Source organism: Salminus brasiliensis, chromosome 13, assembly GCF_030463535.1.
Source record: "Salminus brasiliensis chromosome 13, fSalBra1.hap2, whole genome shotgun sequence".
Lineage (NCBI taxonomy): Eukaryota > Metazoa > Chordata > Actinopteri > Characiformes > Bryconidae > Salminus > Salminus brasiliensis.
This window is the reverse complement of record NC_132890.1, coordinates 23,183,376-23,197,274: the sequence shown is the minus strand read 5'-3', so window position 1 is coordinate 23,197,274 and position 13,899 is coordinate 23,183,376. Positions and strand designations below refer to the sequence as shown.

Below are 13,899 nucleotides of genomic sequence, written 5' to 3'. Positions count from 1 at the left end.
CATAAGCGTGATGCAGTGGTCAGCGTCAATTCCACTAGTATATCTAACCTGCTTCCTCCAGCAAACAGTGTGTAACTAAAACACAGCAACACCTGTGTTAAATCAACATACGTTTCCCAGTCATACTGGTCAGTCGCACTCGTTTAAGTCCAGTGTGCTGGTTTACGCGCAGTGTGCTCGTTTATGCACGGTGTGCTGGTTTAAGATCAGTGTGCTGGTTTAAGATCAGTGTGCTGGTTTATGCACGGTGTGCTGGTTTAAGATCAGCGTGCTGGTTTAAGATCAGCGTGCTCGTTTAAGCGATGTGTGCTGGTTTAAACGATGTGTGCTCATTTAAGATCAGCGTGCTGGTTTAAGATCAGTGTGCTCGTTTAAGATCAGCGTGCTGGTTTAAGCGATGTGTGCTGGTTTAAACGATGTGTGCTGGTTTAAACGATGTGTGCTGGTTTAAACGATGTGTGCTGGTTTAAGCGATGTTTGCTGGTTTAAACGATGTTTGCTGGTTTAAACGATGTGTGCTGGTTTAAGATCAGTGTGCTGGTTTAAGCGATGTTTGCTGGTTTAAACGATGTGTGCTGGTTTAAACGATGTGTGCTGGTTTAAACGATGTGTGCGTATTTAAGATCAGCGTGCTGGTTTAAGATCAGTGTGCTCGTTTAAGCACAGTGTGCTCGTTTAAGATCAGCGTGCTGGTTTAAGATCAGTGTGCTCGTTTAAGCACAGTGTGCTCGTTTAAGATCAGCGTGCTGGTTTAAGATCAGTGTGCTCGTTTAAGCACAGTGTGCTCGTTTAAGATCAGCGTGCTGGTTTAAGATCAGCGTGCTGGTTTAAGATCAGCGTGCTCGTTTAAGATCAGCGTGCTCGTTTAAGATCAGCGTGCTGGTTTAAGATCAGCGTGCTCGTTTAAGCACAGTGTGCTCGTTTAAGATCAGCGTGCTGGTTTAAGATCAGCGTGCTGGTTTAAGATCAGTGTGCTCGTTTAAGCACAGTGTGCTCGTTTAAGATCAGCGTGCTGGTTTAAGCGATGTGTGCTGGTTTAAACGATGTGTGCTGGTTTAAACGATGTGTGCTGGTTTAAACGATGTGTGCTGGTTTAAGATCAGTGTGCTGGTTTAAGCGATGTTTGCTGGTTTAAACGATGTGTGCTGGTTTAAACGATGTGTGCTGGTTTAAACGATGTGTGCTGGTTTAAACGATGTGTGCTGGTTTAAACGATGTGTGCTGGTTTAAGATCAGTGTGCTGGTTTAAGCGATGTTTGCTGGTTTAAACGATGTGTGCTGGTTTAAACGATGTGTGCTGGTTTAAACAATGTGTGCTGGTTTAAACGATGTGTGCTGGTTTAAACGATGTGTGCTGGTTTAAGATCAGTGTGCTGGTTTAAGCGATGTTTGCTGGTTTAAACGATGTGTGCTGGTTTAAGCGCAGTGTGCTGATTTAAGATCTGCTCTCATTTAAGCTATGTGCTCAACAGACACACCTGTGAATTAGTTCTCTCGTTAGAGCTGCCAAAACAGCGTGCAAATGTCCTGTTTCTGGGAAAAACTCGTCACATAACTTTGGTACAACATTTCTTAGTTGCTTCCTGCCTCTGTTCAAATATAGACACGATTTTAAAATGTATTAAAACGGACAGGAGAAAGCATCAAGTCGCCATAGGCCTGAATTCTGTCTGTGTTTTAGTCCATGTTTATAGTTAACAGTGAGTCATACAAATTTAAAAAGCACATCAAGCAAGTCAATTACAGATTACTAAACACCTCCACATGAGGTTTGAGGGAAGTATTCACACTTCAGGTTCCAGCAACTTCCACACAGCTTTATGAGGTTACTTAATAAACCATTCAGTCAAAGTTCACTTCTCAAGTACTTCAGTGTGGGAGCGAAGTGAGAACAGAGAAGTGAGGTCGACAAAGGACACCAACACCTTAGACTGGCAAGAGAAGTGCAGATGGAGAAGCTTTTCCTCATAAAATCAACGAGCTTCTTTCATACATCCGGTACACAAGAGGCCAACTTCTCCACCTTCAACAGAGGCCCTGGCTCATGCATCAATGGCTGTTCTGTTCGTTGACCAGGTTCATGTGACTGGTTGGCTTGTTTTCACGCTACTTCTCCATGATCAGCTTCATTTGATTAATGAATAGATCGTTGGACCTGAAATCTGATTGGCTGAGCCTAATCTAAAGGGCACAGCTTGTATAATCTCCATAGGAAGTAGCTGATCAATAGAACGGGTCACTGTGGAACATGCGCTCGTGAGCCTAAGGTCACCTAGAGGGGTATAAAGGTGTATAAAGCCCCCAGCATTGGGGTGTGGAACACTGGAGTGATGGAGCTCAATCCAGTACTTTTGGGGTGTGCTGGAGTGGCAGTACTAATGATCCAATATCAGTGCTGAATGCAATGTTCAAGGATCAGGTGTAAAGCCTCACCAGTAAAGTAGAGGCTGTTACTGCAGCAGTCATACTGGCTTGGAACTACACTATCATTCACAGGACTTCTTGTTTTGTAGTACCACTCTGCTTTCAAACTGGACCGCAGTGACCGCACTGCCATCATGCGTAGCTATGTTGTCATAACTGCAAGACGGTTAGGTAGAAGTGATACCACAGTGACACCACAGTGATACCATGTCCTGTGCTGAGGTAGAAGTGGTTCTGCTTACTCAAAATGACTCAACTATTCAGCGTTTTGGGGTTTAAAGACTAAAGTAAGTCCTATTGTGTTGTAATTCACATGAATTTGTCTGCATTAAGCAGATTAAGACCTGTATTAGTTTTCAGAGATGGGTTGACAGACTGATGACAGTTTAGGTCCAGTGTAGCCTAGCATCTCTTGTTCAAAACTATGGGACTCTAAAGAACAAAATAGATTCTCAAGCATAGTGTAAGCAGGTCAACTGCATCATGTTATTATTCTTAGATATAATATTGTAATAATAATATTGTTATTATTATTAGAGTGCAGTGGTGTGTGAACACAGGTTTACGGCGTACATCTGGCTCAAGAGGCTGAATTATGCTATAAATTAGAAGGCTATAAGCTACAGATCAGGCCAAAACTGAGGAAAGCAGAAAATGACATTTCTTGAAAGTATTTGGACGCAGCTGATTTCTACTGCTCCCTTCCAAACCTTGAATATTTACCAAAAAAGGTAAAGGTTTGCATGTGGTTTTAATGTCTTTAACTGTACACAGATCACATTACTACTCACTAAAAAGAGTTTACACTGTTTACACCTGGTCACTTGGGCTACACTTCATCTATCTTCATCTGTCATCCATCTTGACTATCAGAATTTTATCTGGATAATGCCAAGTGCAATTATGCAAGTGTAAATGCAAGTATAAATGCGCCCAAGACCCATTTAAAATAGATTTCAGGAGGTGGTCTGAGACACATTTGAGCCACAAGCAGTATAAACGCATCACTTTCTCCAATGCGCACTGGAAAACTAAAACCCCTCCCAGAATGACCGAAACTCCTTCCCATACAGTGCGTCCCTGGGCATGTAATTCGGGTCTGTGAGAAAGATAATCACGGTGGACGACAGCATGTAAAATTGTTGGATTTTGTGACAGTTGCCATCTTTAGCACAGCACAGGAAGAGCCTGAACGGATAAACAACTGGTTGCCACATAATGAGTGGATTTGCATATTCCCGTCCCACAGAGCCATCAGATTTCAGTCGGACTACCTGGAGACGCATTTGACTTTGACTTGAGTGTATTTACACATGAGCTATAATCTTATCAGGATACACTCCAGACGCCAGTCACATGAAGGTTCAAACAGGGTCTTTGACACATAACAATAGTGGAACCCTTTTTGGTGCTGTACATACAAAAGATCTTCCACCAGTGTAGAGAACCCTTTAACCAGGCAGGTTGTTCTATACAGAACCACTGGTGTTACTAAAGAACCCTGAAAGAAGACTAAGAGTATATAAGAGTATTTAAGAGTATATTCACATTATGTTAAGTCGTACACTCCGTAGCTGGGGTAAACTCACAGTAACGCACAACCCTCAATGGCGTATTGCTTTATTTCCACACTCAACATGACAGGAGCTATAATTCACTGTTCAAAGTTCATTGTTCTGAGTCTGGGCTGGATGAACTATAGCAGGCCTAAACCACCGGGACAGCCTCAGCCGGCCTCCTCTGCAGTGGGAGGATTTAAATACAGGCTAAAGAGCTTCCATTTGGGACCTAAAAGCAAACAACTTACCTCATGTTAACATTGTACCTAGGTACAAAAATAGCTATGATGTCAAATGCTATAATGCTAAGGCCACTGTGTAAACCGAGCTGCCTCCTTAGTGTCCCTCATAACAAACTCATCTTCTTTGGAAAAACAAGGTCAAGGCAAAAAACAATGCTTTATCTAACACTCAATCTAAAGCTCTTTTTAAATATTATATTAATTTCTCAGAGCTGTTTTTGCATGATCTAATTAACTATAGCTTTATAGGTTTTAGTAACAGTGCCTATAATGTTCATTCTGGACTGATTTATTTAGTTTGGTAGTGATTTTTGTTTAATATGACAGTTTTACAGTGGTTAATATCTTATAATCCAGTCTGACAGACCTCCCTGAGCATTCAGCTCCCAGTTCCTTTAAAACGTTGCAATCATATCATGTTGTGTGTATGTGTGTGTATAGTGTGGTACTCACTCCGAACTCTGATATTTGTCAATTGTCAATCTGTCAATGCAATTTGCACGATTTAATCGTGTAGTGAATGCACTAGGATTTGGTTTTATAAGGCGTGTGTGTTAGTATTAGCCTCCCTCTCTCAGTTTTGAATGCGTAGTTCAGGTCTGGTTCAGAACCAAAGAAAGAAGTGTGGTTCTACTGCTGGTAAAATGGACCGTATTCACCATAATTTAGTTTCCAACCAGCTGTAATTCAAGACTAAAGAAGTGGTGGGAGTGTATTTCCACACATGGTTGGTGGCATGGGTTAAAACAGAGGAGGAAAATGGCTGCAGGAGGCATCACAAATATTACATAAAGGTATAGGTGCACGTATTTGTCACTGTACAGCGAAATGTGTCCTCTGCATTTAACCCATCTGTGGTAGCGAACACACACACACACACACACACACACACACACACACACACACACACTAGTGAACAAGGGGCAGTGATTACACACACACCCAGAGCGGTGGGCAGCCAACTCCAGCGCCCGGGGAGCAGAGAGGGTAAAGGGCCTTGCTCAAGGGCCCAACAGTGGCAGCTTGCCGAGCCCGGGAATCGAACCCACAACCCTGTTATCGATATCCCGGCGCTCTAACCGCTGAGCCACCACTGCCCCACCCGCTCACATTATATCATCACAAATATTACATTAGGTTTTATATGTTCCACTGCAAAATAGTTCCACACAACAAACTTTAAACTGTTCTGTTGCCTTCTGAGAACGTTCCTTGGTGCCTCAAAATGGGAATAATGTCAGTCAATGACACCTAAAGCATGCCAGAGGGCGGTGTGCTAGAACACAGCGGTAAAAACAAAGGATCAGAAATAAATCAGGCTTCAAATAGCTGATATCCGATCCATTAAAGTTTGTTTGTGGCTGTACTAGTAGAATCATGTGGGATAAGAGAAGGGAAGAGGAGCTGATGAAGTGCTTACACTGGTCAGAAACCACATAAGCAAGCCGATTAGAGATTACTGAACACCTCCACATGGTTCGTAGTAACAGGCAACTACAGACAAATACAAAATAATAACCATGTGGCTATGCACCTGTGAGTGATTTAACAAACCTATCGGGCACAAATGAGTGATTAGCCCTTTGCTGAAGTGGAAGTCCAGACAGAATATGCCTTTCAGTTCCCTTATTGAGTTCTGAAGGATACTGAACAAAAGGTTAACAATGACTCACAGTCACAAGACAAACAGGTAGGCTACGGCACCTATGCACACAATGGATCACTGTGCTAAAGACGTTCCGGAAAACTAAGCAGAAACACTGAGCAGATCTCCAACGGCACGTTACTGCGGTCGCCAACTCTAAAGGATTGGCCTTGAGACTTCAGGAACTGGCTGAGGCCTCCTGGAATTATGAAAATTTAATCCTTGACATTTTTAGTGCATTTCAGTGGACTAAAATAAAACCAGAGGAAAATAGATCAAGACTGTGTTCATGTTTGTAGCTCCTTTTTAACCATGGAGCTGCTGCAGAATAGCCCAAGGGTTGCTAGCATGTTAATGGTCGACCTGGCATTGCGCTTGCTTAGCCTGCCGTCTGGTCAGGCCATTGGTTTGCCTTAGCAATTAAGCTGTGAAAGGTTAGCCTGTCATCAGGCAGCCTTGTTTAACCTGGCTAGCCTGTGACTGCTTAGCCTTTGGATGTATAGCTTCAGAGTCTTGGTTAGCTTATGATTGGCAAGCCTGTGATTGGATAGCCTTGGGTTGCTTAGCCTGTAAGTGGCCATAATCGGCCTTCGAATGTAATTGGTCGTCCTTGGTTAGCTTATCACTGGTCAGCTCATAGTCGTTTAGCCATGGTCATTAGCTTGCTATTGCTCAGCCTGTGGTTGTTTAGCTTGTGATCGGTTAGCCATGGTCTTTAGCCTGCGATTGGTGAGCCTTGATCAGCCTGTGACTGATTAGCCTCTGATTGGATAGCCTTGCTTAGCCTGTGATGGCTTTGCCTTGACTAAGCTGTGACTGCCTAGCCTTTGGATGTATAGCTTCAGAGTCTTGGTTAGCTTATGATTGGCAAGCCTGTGATTGGATAGCCTTGGGTTGCTTAGCCTGTAAGTGGCCATAATCGGCCTTCGAATGTAATTGGTCGTCCTTGGTTAGCTTATCACTGGTCAGCTCATAGTCGTTTAGCCATGGTCATTAGCTTGCTATTGCTCAGCCTGTGGTTGTTTAGCTTGTGATCGGTTAGCCATGGTCTTTAGCCTGCGATTGGTGAGCCTTGATCAGCCTGTGACTGATTAGCCTCTGATTGGATAGCCTTGCTTAGCCTGTGATGGCTTTGCCTTGACTAAGCTGTGACTGCCTAGCTTTATTGCTCATCATTGGTTAGCCTGTGACTGGTTAGCCTCTGATTGGATAGCCTTGCTTAGTCTGTGACCTAACCTGATTAACCTGCGATTGCTTAGCCGGATTGCTTATCCTTGGTTAGCCCGTGACTGGTTAGCCTTGCTTAGCCTGTGATTGCTTTGCCTTGATTAACCTGTGATGGGTTAGCTTCATAGCTTATCATCGGTTAACCTGTGATTGCTTAGCCTATGACTGGTAAGCTTTGGTTAGCCTGTGATTGCTTTGCCTTGATTAACCTGTGATGGGTTAGCTTCATAGCTTATCATCGGTTAACCCTGTGATTGCTTAGCCTATGACTGGTAAGCTTTGGTTAGCCTGTGATTGCTTTGCCTTGATTAACCTGTGATGGGTTAGCTTCATAGCTTATCATCGGTTAACCCTGTGATTGCTTAGCCTATGACTGGTAAGCCTTGGTTAGCCTGTGATGGTTAGTTGGTTCACAGCTGTTTGTTGCCACATGAGTGCTCTACTAAAGCTACAAAGTAGAAGGTGATAAAAAAGATGAGGAAGAGGAGCCCCATGAATGAAGAATGAAAAAGGAAGATTTAAGGGGAAATAAAATAACCATGAATAATATGAAACACCAAAACTCTTGTGGTTGAGGTCCAGCCTGTGCTAAAATGACTCAAATGTCCATCCTAAGAGAGCTCAGTCACGACTGCAAAACAGAGAGAGAAAGAGAGAGAGGCGAACAGACAGATATTTATAGTTGATAGCATTATTATTGCTTGACTAGTCAGATTTCCACTGATGACCGCATTCTGCACAAGATTTAAAGAGGACAAGAGGCCCGGCAAGCGAAGGAAGGATGAGCGAGGGAGATGAAAAGGAGGAGGAGGAGGCCAACTACAGAGCGAGGGGAGAGGTTCCAGGAGAGAAACTCATACACTGTGGCTTCATCTCTCTTCTTGTGGAAACGCACCTCAGGACGGACGCAGAGACGCTGATGTGGACTGACAAGTATTGCATAACGACCGCAGCAAACAGGGCCACCAAAAAGCAGGGCAGTGGCGCACGGCAAGAGAGAAGACAAAAAAACCAGCTTGACGCCACGAGAGACAAGTGTGGGATGCAGCAGCGTATCCTGCCTGTAGGTGACATCGCCCAGTAATGAACTGTTCTGATTAATGACCTATTGACAACAGTATGGAGCTAATTTTGGGCTAAATGTTTAACATAACCTCCACAAGCAATATTTTAAACATCAAAATGTATAAAATTGGTGTCATTCACTAATAGCCTTCAAAGAAAACAAGACATCTACATCAGACGTTGACTGAAGTGGGGTTTAAAGCACAGAATTGATCACAGCTATGCTTTTTTAAAATGATGGATCCCATAGGCCTTAGAAATTGAACAAATCTCAAATAAGAAAACATTGGTGAAAGCTGTGTGAATGCATAAAAAGAAGAAATGATGGGGCTCCGAGTGGCTCAGCGGTCTAATGCGCTACCACTAAGGCCCAGGGTTTTCAGGCGTTTCAGAGCAAGGGGAGGCCCTACCCAGTATTAGTGTAGAGCTATGTGAGTATATACTCTACTATAAAAGCACAATCACAATATAGCCTAATAATATTAGGTGAACAATTGTAATCGCATGTTCAAATGGTTCTTCTCCATGATGGAGAATCTGCTTTATGCATGGTTCTATACAGCACAATAAGTATTGTTAATAGTATATGGTATTGCAAGCAAATCCTTTTTGATAAGAATATAGGTGAAAGAAAAAAATGGGGAACTTTATTCTACGTTAATGTAACCAGATATTATTCCATGTCATTTTAGACCTGGTCAGCATGAAAGGTCCAGCAAGTGTAAAAGGGCAGCTGGTAAGGTTTCAGATTTTGCTGTGCAGTTTAGACCCCCGAGATTGGGGGAAAACATGACCAATGACATTAAGCAAAACGATTTTCCACACCCGATATCAGCCAAAAACACAATTCACAGATGCACAAGACCATGTGTATGAGGTCATATCGATGGTTTGGGTCATGGGTCAGTCCCCCCCTCCCACCCCTCTCCTCCTCTCCAGGCCTCCAGACTCATCACGGTCTGAGCCAAGTGCACATCTGGAGGGTGTGCGAGCGGGTGGGTGGGTGTGTGTGTTTTCTTCCATCTCGTGGTGTTTCGGGATGACATACAATGTGTTTCGAGAAGCATATGGTGAAGCGGCTGCCCCGGGGGGGGGGGTTCTCTTTACCAATCAGTGATGCACTCCTCTGACCCTGCCCCATAAAACGAGACCAATGAGCTCTCCAGCACCAAGCCGAGTAATAACTCACACCAAGCACTTCTCCATGACCCATGACTTACAACCCTACAACCCAGTACACATCTCCCAGCTCAGCGAATAGGACCTAAAGTGTGGACCAGTGCACTAAAATATCTGCATTGCATTCATTTTACTGCTACATTTCTCTGTAATTCTGACCCAGATGGATTCTCCATTCTTTACTGTTTATAATCTGGACAGTCCGGTTTGCGTACCGCCCCTACTATGCGCGTTATGTGCAACTACGTACAGGCTGTAACAATTTTTTCCCATTTCGATAGCACTACCTTGACTTCGATACGGATTCCTGAGCAATACCTTTTACTAGAGCTATTTCAAGCACAGTCAAGCTCAGATCCTTTGTTTTTACTGCTGTGTTCCAGCAGAGCACCCTCTGGCATCCTCTAAGCACCTTTAATGGACATTATTCCCAGCCTGCAGCAGTGAGGAACGTTCTCAGAAGTCAACAGAACAGTCTTTAGTGTGGAACATGAAAACAGACTACCAAGCACCTTTCTTCGGTCCTAAACCAGCACTGAACTGCACGTTCAGAACCAGAGAGGAGGTTCTCATGCTAATGAGGACCAAATCATAGCTCATTCATCACACTATAAAACTTCTAAACATTTAAAGAAAAGTTGCTACTAAACTAAATAAATCTGTCTAGAAAGTCTCATTATAAAAACTTTATTTATGTTTATTGAAACACAAAGCTCCGTCTAGATCAGCATCGGTGGTAAGAATTTAGGTACTCACAATTGAGTGCAAAAATAAAGCTTGATAGTTATATCAATACCTTCTTTTAACATACAAATCCAAAGAGGCTGTTTGTTCTACCCAGTTTGGAAGTGAGTATATGGAATACAGATGCTAACGCTGACAATTATAACATGAATATTGTTGCTGTCACTCAAAACCTTCCAAAGGAATTTCTTCAAAATAGCTGCTTTACAGGAGAAGGAAAATCCTTCTTAGCTTTCAATGGAAGTCAATGTAAAAGTGTTTTATTCCAAGTCATTTTAGAGCATTTCTATTGGTCCAGTCATCGTAAAATTTGGAAACTGCCAGATTCACATTATGTCAAAAAGTGAAAACAGTATAAATTTGCACGATGGTGACACTTATGTAATTTTTACGGCCAACCAGTCTAGACAACACTCTCATTGGCTTTGTTATTTGGTATTGAACAACATGAAAGCTTTTGATATTCTGATCTGAAGAACCATAAAAGTATTGAATTTCGATAACCAGCTAGCAGATGCCTCAATGAACATCTGCATATTCACAGATTGGCAGAAGCAGAAATCGATTCAGCCTTAAATAAGTAAACATCAGGCTCCTCTCATGTCTTGCAAGGTGGGCTACTGCTGGAGTAGAGGGGGAGAACCTGTGTAAATATGATTTTTTTTGTTTAATCATCCCTTTAAAGAATCATTCACACTATGAAAAAAATGCACCCTGCCACACAGCTACAATACAAGGCCCTGTTTTGGCTGATAAATGATGGTGATAATGACAGAGTCACTGACGAGCACAAACCTCTCTCTCTGACACACACAACCAGATGGTAAAAATCTGCTTCAGATGGCAGGTGACTGCAAGCACAAGACAAGAGCACGACTACACTAATGACACTCTCCAACAGCAACAGACTGCCTCCAGAGATCTGAGTGAAACTGTACGCATGAGTTAGACCCTAATTCCACTGCAAGCTGAAAGATAGGAAAAGACACACGACTGTTCAAAAGTTTGGAACCAATGCAGAGAGTAGAATTCTCAAAGCTACAACACAGCCAATGTCTTCAACTTCACAGCTTTCAGATCATTGTTTTACAAAAATGAAATGATGTTAGACGTGTTCATACTGAAGAATAGAGCTGTAGATGATTCTAAACTGACTGAGAAACTGTAGATCATCCAGAATGAAGTATCAATAACATGAAAATCCAGAATAAAAGGTTCAATAAAAACATAACCCAGAATAACAATTTCAATAACATTAAAGTCCATAATAAATGTATCAATGACATTAAAACCCAGAATAAAAGTTTCAATAACATTAAAATCCATAATAAAAGTTTCAAAAATATTAAAATCCAGAATGAAGTTCCAATAACATTAAAATCCAGAATAAAAGTTTCAATAACATTAAAATCCATAATAAAAGTTTCAAGAAAAATTAAACCCAGAATAAAAGTTCCAATAACAACAAAATCCAATATAAAAGTTTCCAATAATATTAAAATGCAGAATAAAAGTTCTAATAGCATTAAAATCCAGAATAAAAGTTCTAATAGCATTAAAATCCAGAATTAAGTTCTAATAACATTAAAATTCAGAATTTTAAATACATTGGAGTATACCCACTCAGTCAGTCCCTTCCCAGGAAAACTCACCTCTGAAAACAGAGCCAGGAAAAACGGTATTCAATCCCAAGCCAGTCTTCTCCTCCTCACCCACTCCCTCCTTCCCTCTCTCTAAAAGTTCTAATAACATTCAAATCCAGACTGAAGTTTTAATAACAACAACATCCAGAATTAAGTTCCAAAAGCAAGAAAATCCAGAATAAATATATTTATTATATATTTCCAGAATAAATATTAAAATCCAGAAAGAAGAGCACCCTACAAACACAACACAAGTACTGAGTGTTTGTTTTCTCTCCAGATACCAGATTGCATTTCATGCCTGGGTGAGGCTTACGGGTGTAACTGCAATACATCAGATTGTGCTGTATCGTAAAGTATTGTACTGTATCACAGAGCTGCGTCCCTTCGTGACTAGTGTGCAATACTGTCATTTTACAACAACAGCTGTGAGCACTTCATGCACTTTCCTCGCAAGTCCACATTATATCACTTTTGTGAAGGCAGTAACTGGTGTTCCACTGAGATCACGGGGCACAATTTGAAATGCATATAACAAACACTCGCCGGCTAGTGTTTCAGCTATTAAAAGGGCAGAGAATTCACCTGCATTTCACAAGCCCAGCACGGTACCACAATGTGCTACATTGTGTTCGAGCAGTCACAACCTATTCTCCTTTTACCCTCCAGCCCCTTGGAACACTTGTGCACATCACAAAAGTGTGCACCTCAGGAATTGGGACAGGGCCTACAAGCAGTCCTTAGAACTTTAACATGTACAGGCGGGGCTAGACTGCTGTAGGCTGAAAAGCAGATATGTGGAAATGTATTTTAGTAATTATGTCGCAAAAGCTGACATCTTTTGCAACAAATCAAAACGTGATTGAAGCTTAATTTTTTATTAAAAAATAATTAATTAATTAATTAATTAGTGCACAAAAATGACAACATGAAATTGCACAAAATTAACAGTACTGATCAACAAATTTAGAGTAAATATTACACACAGCATTGCCTATACACACACACAAATTATATATTAGATATATTATATCTATGATATATCACACATACATTATTATCACACTATTATCTATCACACACATACACGCATGTTTGCATCCAGCTATGCTGCACTGGAGAGCCCTAATAGAGAATATTATAGTGCATCAAGCCATTAATGTCATCATGGTCTCTTTCGGGTCGAAATACTGCAATAATCAGCAGCTCACTTTGTAAGCAGGGACGAGCAGCTCGTTTACTGGACAAGCTTCTTATTGGGATTTTCCGTTCTCGTGCCTCGGGCTCCTGTACGAAACTGCTGCACCATTTAAGGTGGAACGGAAAATCCCAGTAAGAAGCTGGAGAACATGAGGCCAACTCCAGCGCCGTCCGTCCACACGCCTGCAGCTTACAGCCCAGCAGCATAAGCAGGTCCTGCTTTCTATCTGTCTATCTGTCTATCTGTCTGCTTGCCTGCCTGCCTGTCTGTCTGTCTGTCTACCACCACCACCGACTGTCTCGAGCAGCAGCCGAAGCCCCACCGGCCAGGGCGCGTGCTGCCCGGCCTGAGTATACCCACGCGTGTCAGCCCCTTCCCAGGAAAACTCACCTCTAAAAACGGAGCCGGGGGAAATTCCCAAAACGGTATTCAATCCCAAGCCAGTCTTCTCCTCCTCACACACTCCCTCCTTCCCTCTCTCTACCTTTCTCTCTCTCTCGTGCACTGCCCCTCTCATTTACCTCAAACTTGCTCCTGCTCCTCGCTATTGTGTGACACGCGCACACACACACACACACACACATACAACCCTGCTGCATTGTGCCCCGCCCACCCCGCACTCTGCTAGTGGTGGCTTCCAAATTCGGCCCTTCAGCGCTAGGCTGCTTTTTTCATTTCCCACCCGTATTCAGAACACCTCGCCCCTCTGTGCTCTGATTGGCCTGCGCTCACAGGCGAGCTTTCCGATTGGACTGTTGGGACGTCCTGGTCGTCACCATAACAACCACAGAACGCAGTGGCGCTCACAGCCGTTAGACGCTGAGGTAGAGTGGAGCCAGGCTGCGGTTAACCCACAGTGAACAGCGGATCTGTGGAAGGTGGTTGTATTAGTAAATATGCCACAAAAGCTGGTTTTTATTATTAAATATGCCACAAAATCAAGATGGGATGGTTTTGAATCTTCATTTTT

At 42.5% G+C, this 13,899-nt stretch overlaps 1 protein-coding gene across 2 annotated transcripts in view; it reads right to left on the bottom strand.

Moving 5' to 3' along the window:
* Positions 1-13,516, bottom strand: part of pak1 (p21 protein (Cdc42/Rac)-activated kinase 1) — a 73,544-nt gene extending 60,028 nt beyond the window's left edge. Inside the window, exon 1 of one of the 2 annotated variants that reach the window (XM_072694922.1) lies at positions 13,320-13,516. The gene's annotated coding sequence lies outside the window, so the exon portion shown is untranslated. The remainder of the gene's footprint in view (positions 1-13,319) is intronic. The other variant, XM_072694920.1, reaches the window with a different exon arrangement.
* Positions 13,517-13,899: the final 383 nt, after the last annotated feature.